General features: G+C 38.7%; 1 protein-coding gene across 2 annotated transcripts in view; it reads right to left on the bottom strand.

The window, feature by feature from the left end:
- dscamb (Down syndrome cell adhesion molecule b) overlaps positions 1–14639 on the bottom strand; it is a 233486-nt gene that overhangs the window by 43247 nt on the left and 175600 nt on the right. The gene's annotated exons all lie outside the window — the stretch shown is intronic.

Genomic DNA, 14639 nt, shown 5'->3' with positions numbered 1-14639 from the left:
CTATCATAAATTAAAAACACAAAAAAACAAATCCTGTCAAGAAAATGAGCGGCTCATATTTTATCCAAATTATATTTTGCATAATAAAATTGATTATATATATATTTTTAAAACAATTAAAATTTCTCATTGCATCATGCATACTTAAATAATGATCATTACCATCATGTGAAAATTATATACAGTAAATGATATAAAAAGTATAGCAAGATATCGAATTTTGAACAATTTAAAAGAAGAAAAAAAGACTTAAGAGAATTAAAAAGACATATTTGCAAAATTTACAAGTCAAGCAAACATGTGACATTAAGCATGCAAAATCCTTGGTATAAAATTATTCACAAAAGATGATTATTGAGACATTTTCATATAATAATATGGATAATAATGGTTAAAATAAACTTCCGGACTCCATGCCAGTTCAAAATTAGGACATAACAAATAATTTAATATTCCTAAATTCATGTATGTTGTATATATTTAATGCATTGGCATCTGAACCATTGTGTGTGTGTGGGACAAGACCCACCCACTTTTTAAGACCAATGATATTGGACCCACTCACTTTTATCGTCTCTAATTCAGCACATTTCTGCTTACCTTGACTACCCCTTAACCGAGAAACTTATTAAGAAACTTATTATTAAACACATGTTAAACGCTTTATTTCCCCTTTTCTAATATTTTTCTCTTTTTTTATTGAAAATAAATGCCTTTCCGATCCGATATGTGATGGGGAAAGGGAGTGGAGCGAGTTAGGCAGAAGGTGGATTCAAACCTATGCTCGATTTGCCTCAAAACTTTACGGCATGCGTCTTACTCCTACTCTATAGCCACAGTAAGTATTTCAGTGATTTCTATAATTTTGTCTGGGCCAATTAATCGTTTAGTAATCAGCACTTTTTCTGTCTGGACACGGAGCATAAAAAACATGCAACTTGTTCATTATCATTATCTGTGAAACTGTTGATTTCTATGGAAGTTAAATGAATATAGCCTTTTTACTATTGGTATTGACTGGCTTGAGGTCTTTTTTGGTATAGGAAAATGATATGGCCTCAAAGACACCATAATGCAAGAAATCACATCATTGAAATGATTTTTTTTCTAATCGTAACGACCAACTAAGTCTAAATGCATCATTTAAAGCCTTCACTAATATCTGTTTTGTACCTTTGTATACTGACAACCTCCAAAAACAGGTGCTGATGAGGAAGTCACATGATGAAGCAAAGTATTCCCAAAAACTGAGAAGGTTAACACTAATAAACAAAAGGTGCACAGTGTCATTCACACAAACACTAAACACCATCATGGCAACACACATGGCAGAAAAAATGCAATGAACATGAATTTAACAACATTAGATGTAAAATAAAACCCTAATGTACATAACTGATTAGAATAAAAACTAAGAAGAAATGGTTATTTCAACTAAAATACATCAAATGTGAAGTGTCACGCAGGATATTCTGGGAATGTCCATTTATGGTTTTTCACTGAAAATTATAATTACAATGACTTGTTCTTTTTTCACTTCCAAAAACAAGAAATTTAACAGTATTTTACTGTAAAATTACATTAAATGTACAGTTAAATCTATTAGTTATTCACCAATTAATAACTTTCTGTTAACCAATCAACGTTTTTTCACTGTAGCATTGTTACAGTCGTTCACGGTTAATATCACAAGTGTTTTTACAGTGTTTGTACATTGGCACTGCTCCATAGGAATCTTTCTTTAAAAGTAGTTTTATTTTCAATCGGGCAGTGATCGGATCACCTCATTGGACTAAATGAGCTGAAAGCAAACTGAGCTGTTTTTCACACTGGAGTTCACACTGCAAGCGCAGACATGAAAAGAGCCGCGAGACCATTCTCAGGCCTGTCTGAAACCTTGTTACCCTGGAGCAGTGTGAGGGATCTGTCTCCCTCTCTCCTGGCAGGCACGGCTATGATTAAAAGATGAGCACACTTCGATTATTCATATAGATCCCTCTTCTTGTTTTGCACAGCAATACGGTGATTAAAACTCACCAAAGCAGCATGAGCAAGAGTTGGGCCCTATGGTGCACCTTGTGATGCTACAGCGTGGCTAAAGGCACACCTTAAGAAAAATGTGCTTCACTACTCTCATGGTGTATGATTGCAGAAAAAAAGATAAATACTGAACATTTATGGAGCAACAGATTTTGTGTTAAAAAAAATTATTTTGTTTATAAATGTATGAGGCGAGGGAGACGCGGGGTGAAACCAGAATGGGGCAAAAGACAAACATTATTTATACAAATACTTCAGATAAAATAATATGATTAAAGTTAATACTTTCTCAAAATAATCACTAAGCAAAGTTTGCACTTTTTTCTGCTTATTTGATAAATGTCCAATAAATATACTGTCATTAAAATATGAAAATATATATTTAAAATACATAAACAAAATTACTTAAAAAAGTAATGATTCTGAAAGTATTGAAGGAGATCCCATAATAATTTAATATAGATTTACATTAGTAACAATAAATTATATTTCTTGATATGATTAATATCATACTATGATTATAATTATAATGATTATCTTTAAGATGGAAACCCAACTTAATATATGATATTTACCATCTCAATATAACCATGTCATGTCATCAAATGGAAAAGTCAAAGTTTGTTATCATGTTAATTATTGTGCCTTTTACCCTAAATACCGTACTTTTACTGTATTATTCAATTATTGAAAAACTGTTGGTTTAATTAGCTAGAACAAAACTGAAAATCATTAAAGGGTTACTTCAATGACTTAGCATTAAGCTTTGTATTTAAACTGGCTCATTAATGTAGTAGAAATGTGAAATTATTTTTCAATTTGGTGCTTTCTAGACTGAGAAAAGACAGAAAACGTATTTTTGTCTAATGGGGATGAAAGACAACAATTCCCAGAATGCTTTGCTGCCCAACAAGGCCACTCCCAAAGCCACCGCTACTGAATCACTGGATTACTTTCTCACCACGTTCATTTTCATAAAATCAGTTCAGGTAGAGAACAGACACTACAATTAAAAACTGAACGTGTCTGTTCAATATAATGTGAGTGAGCCGAATGAGTGTCACGACACAAATGTGGCAGAAGTCAGATTACATTCACCACTAGAGCTGAGGTAATCGCGTCCGCAGCATACATTCACAGCGTGTGTTCAGTCTGGTACATTTTCAGTTCATGCCTTTGGAAGCTTAATTTTAATAGGAATTAATTTGAGAAGTTGACACACTCACTTTGCTCCGCACCGCTCCGTTTACATGAATGCCTGCAGCTGAGCTGTGAGTGCGATCTCCCATCCCCCCGGTGGGTTGAAAACATGCGGAAATAGCTCCTATGATGGCTCCTATGTCTTTAGCCTCTGGCCAAAAAATCCTCTGATGACGCAAAATGATGCTATGATAGACTGGATGCCAGCCGAACTCAGCCCCGGCCACAACATTTGAGCTTGGGCAGTTCGGTCTGGACTTGATCCATAGAGGAGTAATTATCCCCGAACAGAAACTGTTCGGACCAATGAAATCATCAGGGCGGGCTTTAGACGATGACGGACAGATGATCAACAGTAACGTAATCATCACGTCATCAAAGGCGCTTGTTGAATTTGTTCAAATCCTAAACAGAGAGCTTGTTTGTTTATGCATTCACCTTCACTATTTCTCTCAGAAATGAGGATCATGTCGGTAAGTAACTGTGCATCCTTAAATTCTTTTTTTTACAACACCGGCAAAGATCATTTATTCCAGTGCGCGTGCAGACAGAGTTGCCAAGTTTTTACAACAAAACCTGTCAACTACTAGCCCAAAACAATAGCTTTTCAGGGGGGTTCTCCGGGAAAAAAATGGCGTTTGGGGGGTTAAACGTGTGTTATTTTGGCAAGGTTGCCTGGTTAAATTCGCATTCCTGGGTCTATATATCCCATAATTGAGGTCGCTTCAACCTGTGGGAAAACCACAGATTTGACAACACAGTGCAGGTGAGTTCTGTTGACATTTAACAACTAACGTTATGCATCACTTCATTGCTCTGATTGGTTGTAGGTCTGTCCAATTGATGTCTTTCCTGGTTCGATTGAAACACGCCCCATAATCACAGCCCAATGGAGCAGTTTCAGACTCATATTCTGACTAGAATTGAGTATGACCACGTCAGGCTAATGCTATGAGGATTTTTTCCCAGAAATAAAATACATAAATCTCTTGTCTCGATGAAGCACGATCAGTCGAATATACTCCCGGGTTTCTACTGATACAAAGCCATATGTAAAATCGCTGAAGGAACCCTTTAAGAAGACCTTTGTCTCAAAATATATTCAATAATTTTGGCGATTCTCTTTTGCTATTTAAATCTATAACATAAAACAAACATCAAATATTAGATTAAATTAGAGCTGAATCAACTTTGCACTACTACCTATGATTGTGTCAAGGATCAGACAAATTGAACTGTTTAGTTGGGGGAATCAGAAGCTCTAAATGTTAGTTAGCTAGTTAGAAAAAAAATGATGTAGAAATGTAAAAATGCCCCAAAAGAGTAATGACCTGGAAGAACTTGCTATGAAGGGGTATAACCTTCGACATATGGCCCACCCCAAATATTTACCTGTTCAAGGAAAGAAGAGAGAAAAGAAAGACAAAAGGCACCACACACGTGCAGTCTCTAGGGTTGAGCCGGCCCATGCCCGCGCTCTGAGAGGCATATGCTGGAGGGGTTTAGTGTGGTGTGAAGTGGCGGAAGTTGACATGATGGAGAATGTCAGAGCCAGGCCTGTGAATGTTTAACTCTCATCTCTTATTCACTCACAAGCTCCGCACAGCAGCACCATACGAGAGAGCGCTGATTTATTTTGCATGACAACTATGAATGTTAAGTACAACACATTAAAAAATGAAAATATCCCTCTGCCTTCTCTAAATGTTATTGCTCTTTAGCGGAGGGTGCTTTTCTCTGAAGATCTGATGCGAGTCTGACATCTGCACTGAAGCGAGATCCAGAAGATATGGGAAAGAAATGTAATATTTTACAGACTGCCCATTTTATCAGAAGTCGGAATTAAGTATTTTTCCCATTCCTTTCTCTACAGTAATTTAAAACAATTCTTCAATAAAGCCTTGAAACCTTTGATTTAAAATGAAAAGGATTTGAAAAAATGGGATACCTCATTTTAAGTAAATCGTGCACAGAATAAAATTTGTTCGCTCGTTTTATGAAATTGTGTGCACAATATAATAATTATAGTTAAACTATCATGGGAATATATATATATATATATATATATATATATATATATATATATATATATATATATATATATATATATACAGGTCCTTCTCAAAGAATTAGCATATTGTGATGAAGTTCATTATTTTCCATAATGTAGTGACAAAAAAAAAAACTTTCATATATTGTAGATTCATTGCACACTAACTGAAATATTTCAGGTCTTTTATTGTTTTAATACTGATGATTTTGGCATATAGCTCATGAAAACCCCCAAAATTCCCAAAAATTAGCATATTTCATCCGACCAATAAAAGAAAAGTGTTTTTAATACAAAAAAAGCCAACCTTCAAATAATTATGTTCAGTTATGCACTCAATACTTGGTGGGGAATCCTTTTGCAGAAATGACTGCTTCAATGCGGCGTGGCATGGAGGCGATCAGCCTGTGGCACTGCTGAGGTGTTATGGAGGCCCAGGATGCTTCGATAGCGGCCTTAAGCTCATCCAGAGTGTTGGGTCTTGCGTCTCTCAACTTTCTCTTCACAATATCCCACAGATTCTCTATGGGGTTCAGGTCAGGAGAGTTGGCAGGCCAATTGAGCACAGTAATACCATGGTCAGTAAACCATTTACCAGTGGTTTTGGCACTGTGAGCAGGTGCCAGGTCGTGCTGAAAAACCAAATCTTCATCTCCATAAAGCTTTTCAGCAGATGGAAGCATGAAGTGCTCCAAAATCTCCTGATAGCTAGCTGCATTGACCCTGCCCTTGATAAAACACAGTGGACCAACACCAGCAGCTGACATGGCACCCCAGACCATCGCTGACTGTGGGTACTTGACACTGGACTTCAGGCATTTTGGCATTTCCTTCTCCCCAGTCTTCCTCCAGACTCTGGCACCTTGATTTCCGAATGACATGCAAAATGTGCTTTCATCTGAAAAAAGTACTTTGGACCACTGAGCAACAGTCCAGTGCTGCTTCTCTGTAGCCCAAAAGTGTCTTGACCTGGGGAATGTGGCACCTGTAGCCCATTTCCTGCACACGCCTGTGTACGGTGGCTCTGGATGTTTCTACTCCAGACTCAGTCCACTGCTTCCGCAGGTCCCCCAAGGTCTGGAATCAGTCCTTCTCCACAATCTTCCTCAGGGTCCGGTCACCTCTTCTCGTTGTGCAGCGTTTTTTGCCACACTTTTTCCTTCCCACAGACTTCCCACTGAGGTGCCTTGATACAGCACTCTGGGAACAGCCTATTCGTTCAGAAATTTCTTTCTGTGTCTTACCCTCTCGCTTGAGGGTGTCAATGATGGCCTTCTGGACAGGGTCGGGTCGGCAGTCTTACCCATGATTGCGGTTTTGAGTAATGAACCAGGCTGGGAGTTTTTAAAAGCCTCAGGATTCTTTTGCAGGTGTTTAGAGTTAATTAGTTGATTCAGATGATTAGGTTAATAGCTCGTTTAGAGAACCTTTTCATGATATGCTAATTTTTTGAGATAGGAATTTGAGGTTTTCATGAGCTGTATGCCAAAACCATCAGTATTAAAACAATAAAAGACCTGAAATATTTCAGTTGGTGTGCAATAAATCTAAAATATATGAAAGTTTAATTTTTATCATTACGTTATGGAAAATAATTAACTTTATCACAATATGCAACTTTTTTTAGAAGGACCTGTATATATATGGATGCACCGATATGATTTTTTTGGGCCTGATACCGATATTTGTCACGTGCCCTCTTATTTTATATTTTGTCATTAAAATAGAGTGTTTTGATCATGTTTTAAATCAGCAAAGTAAAATAAAAACAAAAAAACATTACACAATAACTTATAGCCTACTAGCTAGTTTATTGCTGCATTAGTAAATTGAGCAAAAATCGGTTGATAAATATTGGCGGCTGATACATCGGTGCATCCCTAATATATACGTATATATATATTGTGTCCACGGATTAAGAATTCATTCACTCGTTTTAGTAAATTGTGCCCATTTTTTAGTTGTTTTACTAATTAGAAAATAATTTTAGTTTTTTTTGTTCACAGGTCATGTGTGGGGCTCTGTACACAGGAGTGGTCTGTCACTGAGTTCTGTTTCCGGGATGGACTCGTGGTTGCCTCTGGCTCACAGTCTGTGCGCTGGGAGTCACCTTGCTGGAGAATCCACCACAAATATTTAACCAAAGGCTTTTATTTAGGAAGGAGGAGATGACACACTGCTGATAAGTCCTTTTTTTCTTTTACTTGTTTTGTGGTCGGTTATTCTCCAACTTGTCGGTGTAGTAAAGCAAATACTAAGTCTTTAATTATAAATGCAGGAGTTTCACCAGTGTATTCTATATGACGTGGCAAAACACAGTGACACTGAATGCAATGTGGCGAGTCCTCAGTTTTTAGAAATTCTCCTTAGTACACCTCCAAAAGAGTGTGTATAATCTCATTTAAAGTCTTGCAATCAGCAGCCGAGGGGCTTCAGGCAAGAGGGGCTCTAAATGGTATTCCCATAACAGCTTAGTTGATGTATATTTTTAATATCCAGCAATATTACAGGCTCCTGTAATAAAGAGAGAAGGGGGAGCGCTGATGGCAGCTATAACTGCACATCAAACAGAATCTTCCTTTATTCATTTCAGCAGCCATAGAACGGCACCTAACTATTATTAAACAAACCAGGGAAAGCCACAGGGAGCACAGAAGACAGTTTGATATTCACAACATGTGAGTAAATATTATCTTTTCACAATGTAGCATTCTGTGAAGTAAGACTTAAAGGTGAAGCATAAAGGTGGACTTAAAAAGCATGAAAGATGATCATCTGTTGGTGATGCAGAAACTCATTGTGGCAGAGCAGTCAATGACCTTGGTGTCAAAAATATTTGATATATTTTGTACATAGTATGTAAATCTGTAATAATGACAAAACTGTATTCACAGATCATTCAGTGCACACACAGCAAGTGAGCCTTAAAATATTCTTGGCAATTTGGACCAGCGTTTACGGCTGGCTGTGTATTAACTATGATAACTCCATTTGTGTTTTCCACTTTGATGGCCATGTTGAATATGATTAGTGTGTATGGCATATCATGCCGTATGAATACAGAGGCTGCAGCAGCAACTCTGGGTGTATATAATCCATTTCAGCCCTCATTTTATCACCAGTACAGGGGCACCCTGGGAAACTAGGCCACCTCGTCACGTTGCCACGCCTGAGTGGGCCATCTACCCCCCTTCAAACACACACACACACACACACACACACACACACACACACACACACACACACACACACACACACACACACACACACACACACACACACACACACACACACACACACACACACACACACACACACAGCCTTCTCTGAGCAGGCCGATAGAATGAGGTATATTCTGCGCTGGGAGGGGCAGCACGAGTGTGTGTGTGTGTGTTATGGTGTGTGTGTGTGTGTGTGTGTGTGTGTGTGGTTGGTGGAGTGCAGCAGGCTGCCATGCTGAAGCAATTCCCCCTTTTTCTTGCACAATTGGTCACAGTCTGAGCATGTGCTCTCTTTGATACTGAAGACGAGGGAGAGCCACCAGACCCACAAAAGGAGAAAGATGACAATATAAAGCAAAAAACACTCTCTATCAAGCCTAATGACTGTAACTGAACATATATTCTCTCCCCTTACACATCATGCACGCACACACACACACACACACACACACACACACACACACACACACACACACACACACACACACACACACACACACACACACACACACACACACACACACACACACACACGCACGCACCTTGTTTTACTATCTTTGTGGGGACTCTCCATAGGCATAATGATTTTTATACACCCTAAACCTACCCATCACAGAAAATTGGTAAAAATTTCTGCATTTTTACATTTTCAAAGAAAAAATATATATTATTTTGTAAGTGTATTAATCCATTTTCCTCATGGGGAGCGCTGGCTGGTAATATCAACCCGTAGACACATTATGAACACTTACAACAGCAGCAACACGTATAGCACAGGATGCCAAGCTAGAATAGTTCACTACAGAGCACAACTAAAAAGTAGAAAAGATAAGGAACATGCAATGTAAGTCATTGTTCATGAAAATCTTGACATCCACTCAAGCTCTCTTTGCTTCATTAATAAGAGTTCATGAGAGAAGCAGCAGACTCTGAATTATGAATGAATTGTCCTTTTGAGTTGGCTCTTTTTAATGAATCAATTGATCCAAGTTCACAAAACTTGGCCAAACCACTGAGCTGATTGAGTGAATTTATACCGAATTTATATTTTGGTTGGAAATATTTATTTAATATCTTTTGCAATTTATTGCTTAGAGAAATGTATCTTTAGAAATGCTGCATATTTTTACTGAAAAACAATAAAAAAGAGAAACTGAGAGAAATATATTTGACCACTTTGTGTAAAGGCCCTGGAGTAACAGATCACTAATGATGGAAATTAAAGACTCAACAGCAAGAATACATGGATAGTTTTTCCACTGTGACCCTTTACACTCCCATTGAAATTCTGGGCAATTTAAACAGAAATATTGTGTAAAATAAGTGTTCATTGCATTTATAAATTTTGTTTACATCTTGCTACATTTCCCTGATGAAATATCCAGCTTTGCTGGTCACCTGTATAAGGTATGATTTGCATGGAGGGACCCGCTACACCAGCTCAACACTAGAACAGCACTATACCATACTGTAAAACAATTGACAGGAATTTACAGTATTAAAGACCAATATTTCATAATAAATTACTGTAGTCAGAAATGTACAGTGAAATGAATTCACTCTGGGTCCTTTTCTTACTCGTCACAGTTACTCAACAACAGAATGAGGATGACAACAGTGATTTACTGCCAGAAAAACAAAAACCCATCCCTTTCAAAGATAAATCTCAGCAGCTGCTTTACTATTGTGTAATATCCATCTGCAAATAATTATGAATTTGAAATAAAATATTGCTAACTATTCATGCTGAAATAATGCTTATAATAGCATAGTTTCACTAACTTAAAATCAGCTAATTAGCTTATTTTATATTCTAGCCTGTCATTGTTTTAACAAATGTTTTAATTTCTTGGCTAGATCAGAATACAACTTTATTATGTGAATTCACAGAAAAACAAGAGCAGTAAATCACTGTAATGTCAGCTTCATTCTGCTGTTAATTGATAGAAATTTGTAAGTAAATGACCCAGCATGAATTAATTTCAGTGTACATTCCTGACTACAGTAATTTATTGTAAAATAAAACTCTTTAATCCTGTAAATTCCAGGCAATTTCTTTTACAGTGCTGTATAAGCAAGCAAACCACATCAATGACTACTTTGAATACTATTTTCATGCACAATTTGACAATTCCACATGCAAAATAATTCTAGATTTTAAAGGTACAGACTGGTGTTCCCCAAGGCTTTGTCCTGGGCTCCTCACTTTGATGCAAAACGTAAAATGCAAAAGTTGTATGGTTTCCTTTCACGGTGCTTTTTGTTCTTGCAGGGAACTCAACAGCTCCTGCCCCAAATCATTTTTAAGGCATAGAAATATACATCATAAACATTCTTTCTAATGTTCGATTTATTTTCCCATTTTCAGTAGGTTATATTTGATGATGTAAATGGGCGGTGATGTTTAGACCAAAGGAATGTGACGTAATGCGAAAAACGAGTGGCACTGCTAGGTTGGTTTAGTCTTCTCCTCATGCCAGAGTGGGCATAAATGCTGTGTAGTGGGTTTAATGGAGGGGATGTAAGTCTTTGCCTGCTCAACAAATAAACAGTTCACCAAGGAGCACAATACCGTACACACAGCAGTCAACAGGGCAGAAGACCCTCAGGCTCAGACACACATCGACACGCACATGCACACGCACGCACACACACACGCACGCACGCACACACACACACACACACACACACACACACACACACACACACACACACACACACACACACACACACACACACACACACACTCCCAGATAGAGTGGCACAGACCAAACCATTTGGATACAATGCATATGGTTGCAAGAAAAAAAATGTGCACCACTTGCAGATTCTGTGAAATTGTGATTAATTTTAACAAAATAAAGAGGGATCATACATGTGTTTTTTAATAAATTTAGTACTGTTCTGAATACAATATTTTGTATAAAACAATTTTTTAAAATATAGTCCACAAGACAAATGAATAGCTGAATTTATTAGAAATGACCCCATTCAAAAGTTTATGAACCCTTGATTCTTAATACTGTGTGTCGTTCCCTGGATGGTCCACGGCTGTTTTTTTGTTTTGTGATGGTTGTTCTCAAGTCTCTTGCTTGTCCTGAGCAGTTCAACTGCCCAATGCTCTTCAGAAAGATCCTCCATTCTCACATTTTTCAGTTTTCCAGCATCTTTTGCATATTTGAACCTTTTCCATCAGTGACCGCATCACTTTGGGATCCATCTTTTCACATGGAGGACGATTGAGGGACTCAAACACAACTATTAAAAAAGGTTCAAACATTCACTGATGCTCCCGAAGGAAATACGATGCAATTCAGTTTTTTATGATTGCTTACACTAACATTTACATTAACACACAGTTAGTGAAACCTGACATTTAAGGAGCAAAACCTCAGCCCAGCTTCACACTTTTTGCAAAACACTACACTCACTTATCTACATTAGAAGCAGAAATATAACATAATGTCCCTTCTTTGCCATTTCAAGGCACTCCTTTCCATAATACCACACCTATGAACCAACTGATCAAACACATCCGTCAGGTGTGTAGACAATTAACTGTAAACTCAACAATCAGGTGTAAGCATTATAAAATGGCAACCGCTGAGTTTACCTGTCTTCAACAAACTTGGAAGACAATGTTACGGTAAGAGGGAGAGGGAGAGGAAAAGAGGGAGAGGGAGAGGAAGAAGAAAAGAGGGAGAGGGAAAGAAAGAGGAAAAGAGGGAGAGGAAGAGGAAGAGGAAAAAAAGGAAAAGGAAAAGAGGGAGAGGAAGAGGAAGAGAGGGAGAGGAAAAGAGGGAGAGAAAGAGGAAAAGAGGGAGAGGAAAAGAGGGAGAGGAAGAAGAAAAGAGTGCGAGGAAAAGAGGGAGAGGGAGAGGAAGAGGAAAAGAGGGAGAGGAAGAGGAAGAGAAAAAGAGGGAGAGGGAGAGGAAAAGAGGGAGAGGGAGAGGAAGAGGAAAAGAGGGAGAGGAAAAGAGGGAAAGGGAGAGGAAGAGGAAAAGGAAAAGAGGGAGAGGGAGAGGAAAGAGGGAGAGGGAAAGGAAGAGGAAAAGAGGGAGAGGGAGTGGAAAAGAGGGAGAGGGAAAGGAAGAGGAAGAAGAAGAAAAGAGGGAGAGGAAGAGGAAAAGAGGGAGAGGGAGTGGAAAAGAGGGAGAGGGAGAGGAAAAGAGGGAGAGGAAAAGGAAAAGAGGGAGAGGGAGAGGGAGAGGGAGAGGGAGAGGGAGAGGGAGAGGGAGAGGGAGAGGGAGAGGGAGAGGGAGAGGGAGAGGGAGAGGAAAAGAGGAAGAGGAAGAGGAAAAGGAAAAGAGGAAGAGGAAAAGAGGGAGAGGGAGAGGAAAAGAGGGAGAGGAAGAGGGAGAGGAAGAGGAAGAGGAAAAGAGGAAGAGGAAGAGGAAAAGAGGAAGAGGGAGAGGAAAAGAGGGAGAGGAAGAGGAAGAGGGAGAGGAAAAGAGGAAGAGGAAAAGAGGGAGAGGAAGAGGAAGAGGAAAAGAGGGAGAGGAAGAGGAAGAGGAAGAGGGAGAGGAAGAGGAAAAGAGGGAGAGGAAGAGGAAAAGAGGGAGAGGAAGAGGAAGAGAGGGAGAGGAAGAGGAAGAGGAAAAGAGGGAGAGACATAATTGGCCACAGAGCTGTTTAGAATATTGTGTTTTCAATCGGGTCCCTAGGAACGCAGGTCCTTACAACACGGCCAACATACTCTCACTTTTAGACTGACTACACAACATCGTCATAGCAGAAGACCAAATGGATGCAGAGCAGAAGAGATACATTCAGATATGGGCCAATATATCTTTCCACTGTTCTGCTCTGGTCCAAAACTGGTTTCATGAGCATCCACAGTTCTCACTCCAATACCTCCTGCTAAACTCTCCCTTTAACCCCACTGAGGAAGGTTTGTTTGCGGTGGAAGGTTTACAATCTCCAGCCCTATGGAAGATATCCTTCATTCAAACCATGTAGGCCATAACTAATGCAGGGTCTGTCCAAGGATGGAGTCGCCATTCAACCAGATTCTTCTCTTACTGTTTTGCGAGACATTGCCAGGGATGTGGATGAAGTGCTATGGCCAGATGCAGATTTTTAGATGGTTTTGCTTTCTTTTTGTCTCTACAAAGGTTTTTGTTCATATGGTATATTGTATTTAGAATAAGTTCTGTAGTCAGTTTTTTTAGATTATTTTGTATGTTTGTTGTTGTTGTTATTTACTGTAATTGTAACCTGTACTGGATACAGTATTTTACGCTTGTCTGTTGTTTGCTGAGCTAGCAGTGTTATGCACACACTGAAGTAGCATGAAAACTGGTGTCATGACATGTTTTGTTGTGATTCTCCATGTTGACTGATTTGGGTATATGCAGAGAAATCAATATTTTCCTCAGTCTGCAGCATTGGATTCGTCTAGTGTTTGGTGAACTATTGTATAATTTAGGGGTTGAACGACTTCCATTTTTTTAAAGTCGACATTTATGTGATGAAATTCGACGTCGACTAGTTGCTGATGACGTCATTAATAAACAAATAACCATGAGCCTCGAGCTGAGACTAGACCGCAGGTTTTCTTGTGCACAGGACAGCTATGGCACATGACACAGCGCTGCCCGTAAGATTATTGCTCCTACATAACAACTTTTGTTTCAGTTCTTTTGTCTTATGTTCGTTATATGTCTCACAGATTTCTGCTCGTTCTGAATAAGATAAAGATAAAGTAGCACAATAAAGATATGAATGCATTAGTGAGTGATTGTGTGTGAATTAATTCTACCTGCCAGCGTCTCTCTACTAATAGTGAAGCTGTGAGTTTTAGTTATCAAGAAATATATGCCAGAACTTTTCAGTTTCTAAGCTATTTTCTGATAAATCACAGAACAGTGTTGACAATACATTTCTGCGCTACTGAATGGTTTTGTGTGAGGCGCGCGCGATCTCCGCGTGATCAGGCTAAGTGTGTGTGTGTGTGCGCGTTGCAATGAAGCACGCAGTTTAGCGCGATGATTAACTTACGTGTACAATAAGCGTGCATTCTCCCGATCAATTTTGAGCATCCAGATGGTATAATCAAACATGTCTTGTGGAGAGCTCTCGGAGTATGCATTTATTTGTCATTTTTAACTGTTCAAAACAGAGCCTGC

The sequence above is a fragment of the Pseudorasbora parva genome, chromosome 8 (assembly GCF_024679245.1).
Source record: "Pseudorasbora parva isolate DD20220531a chromosome 8, ASM2467924v1, whole genome shotgun sequence".
NCBI lineage: Eukaryota > Metazoa > Chordata > Actinopteri > Cypriniformes > Gobionidae > Pseudorasbora > Pseudorasbora parva.
The sequence above is the reverse complement of the archived record's forward strand: the minus strand, read 5'-3'. Positions and strand labels throughout refer to the sequence as shown.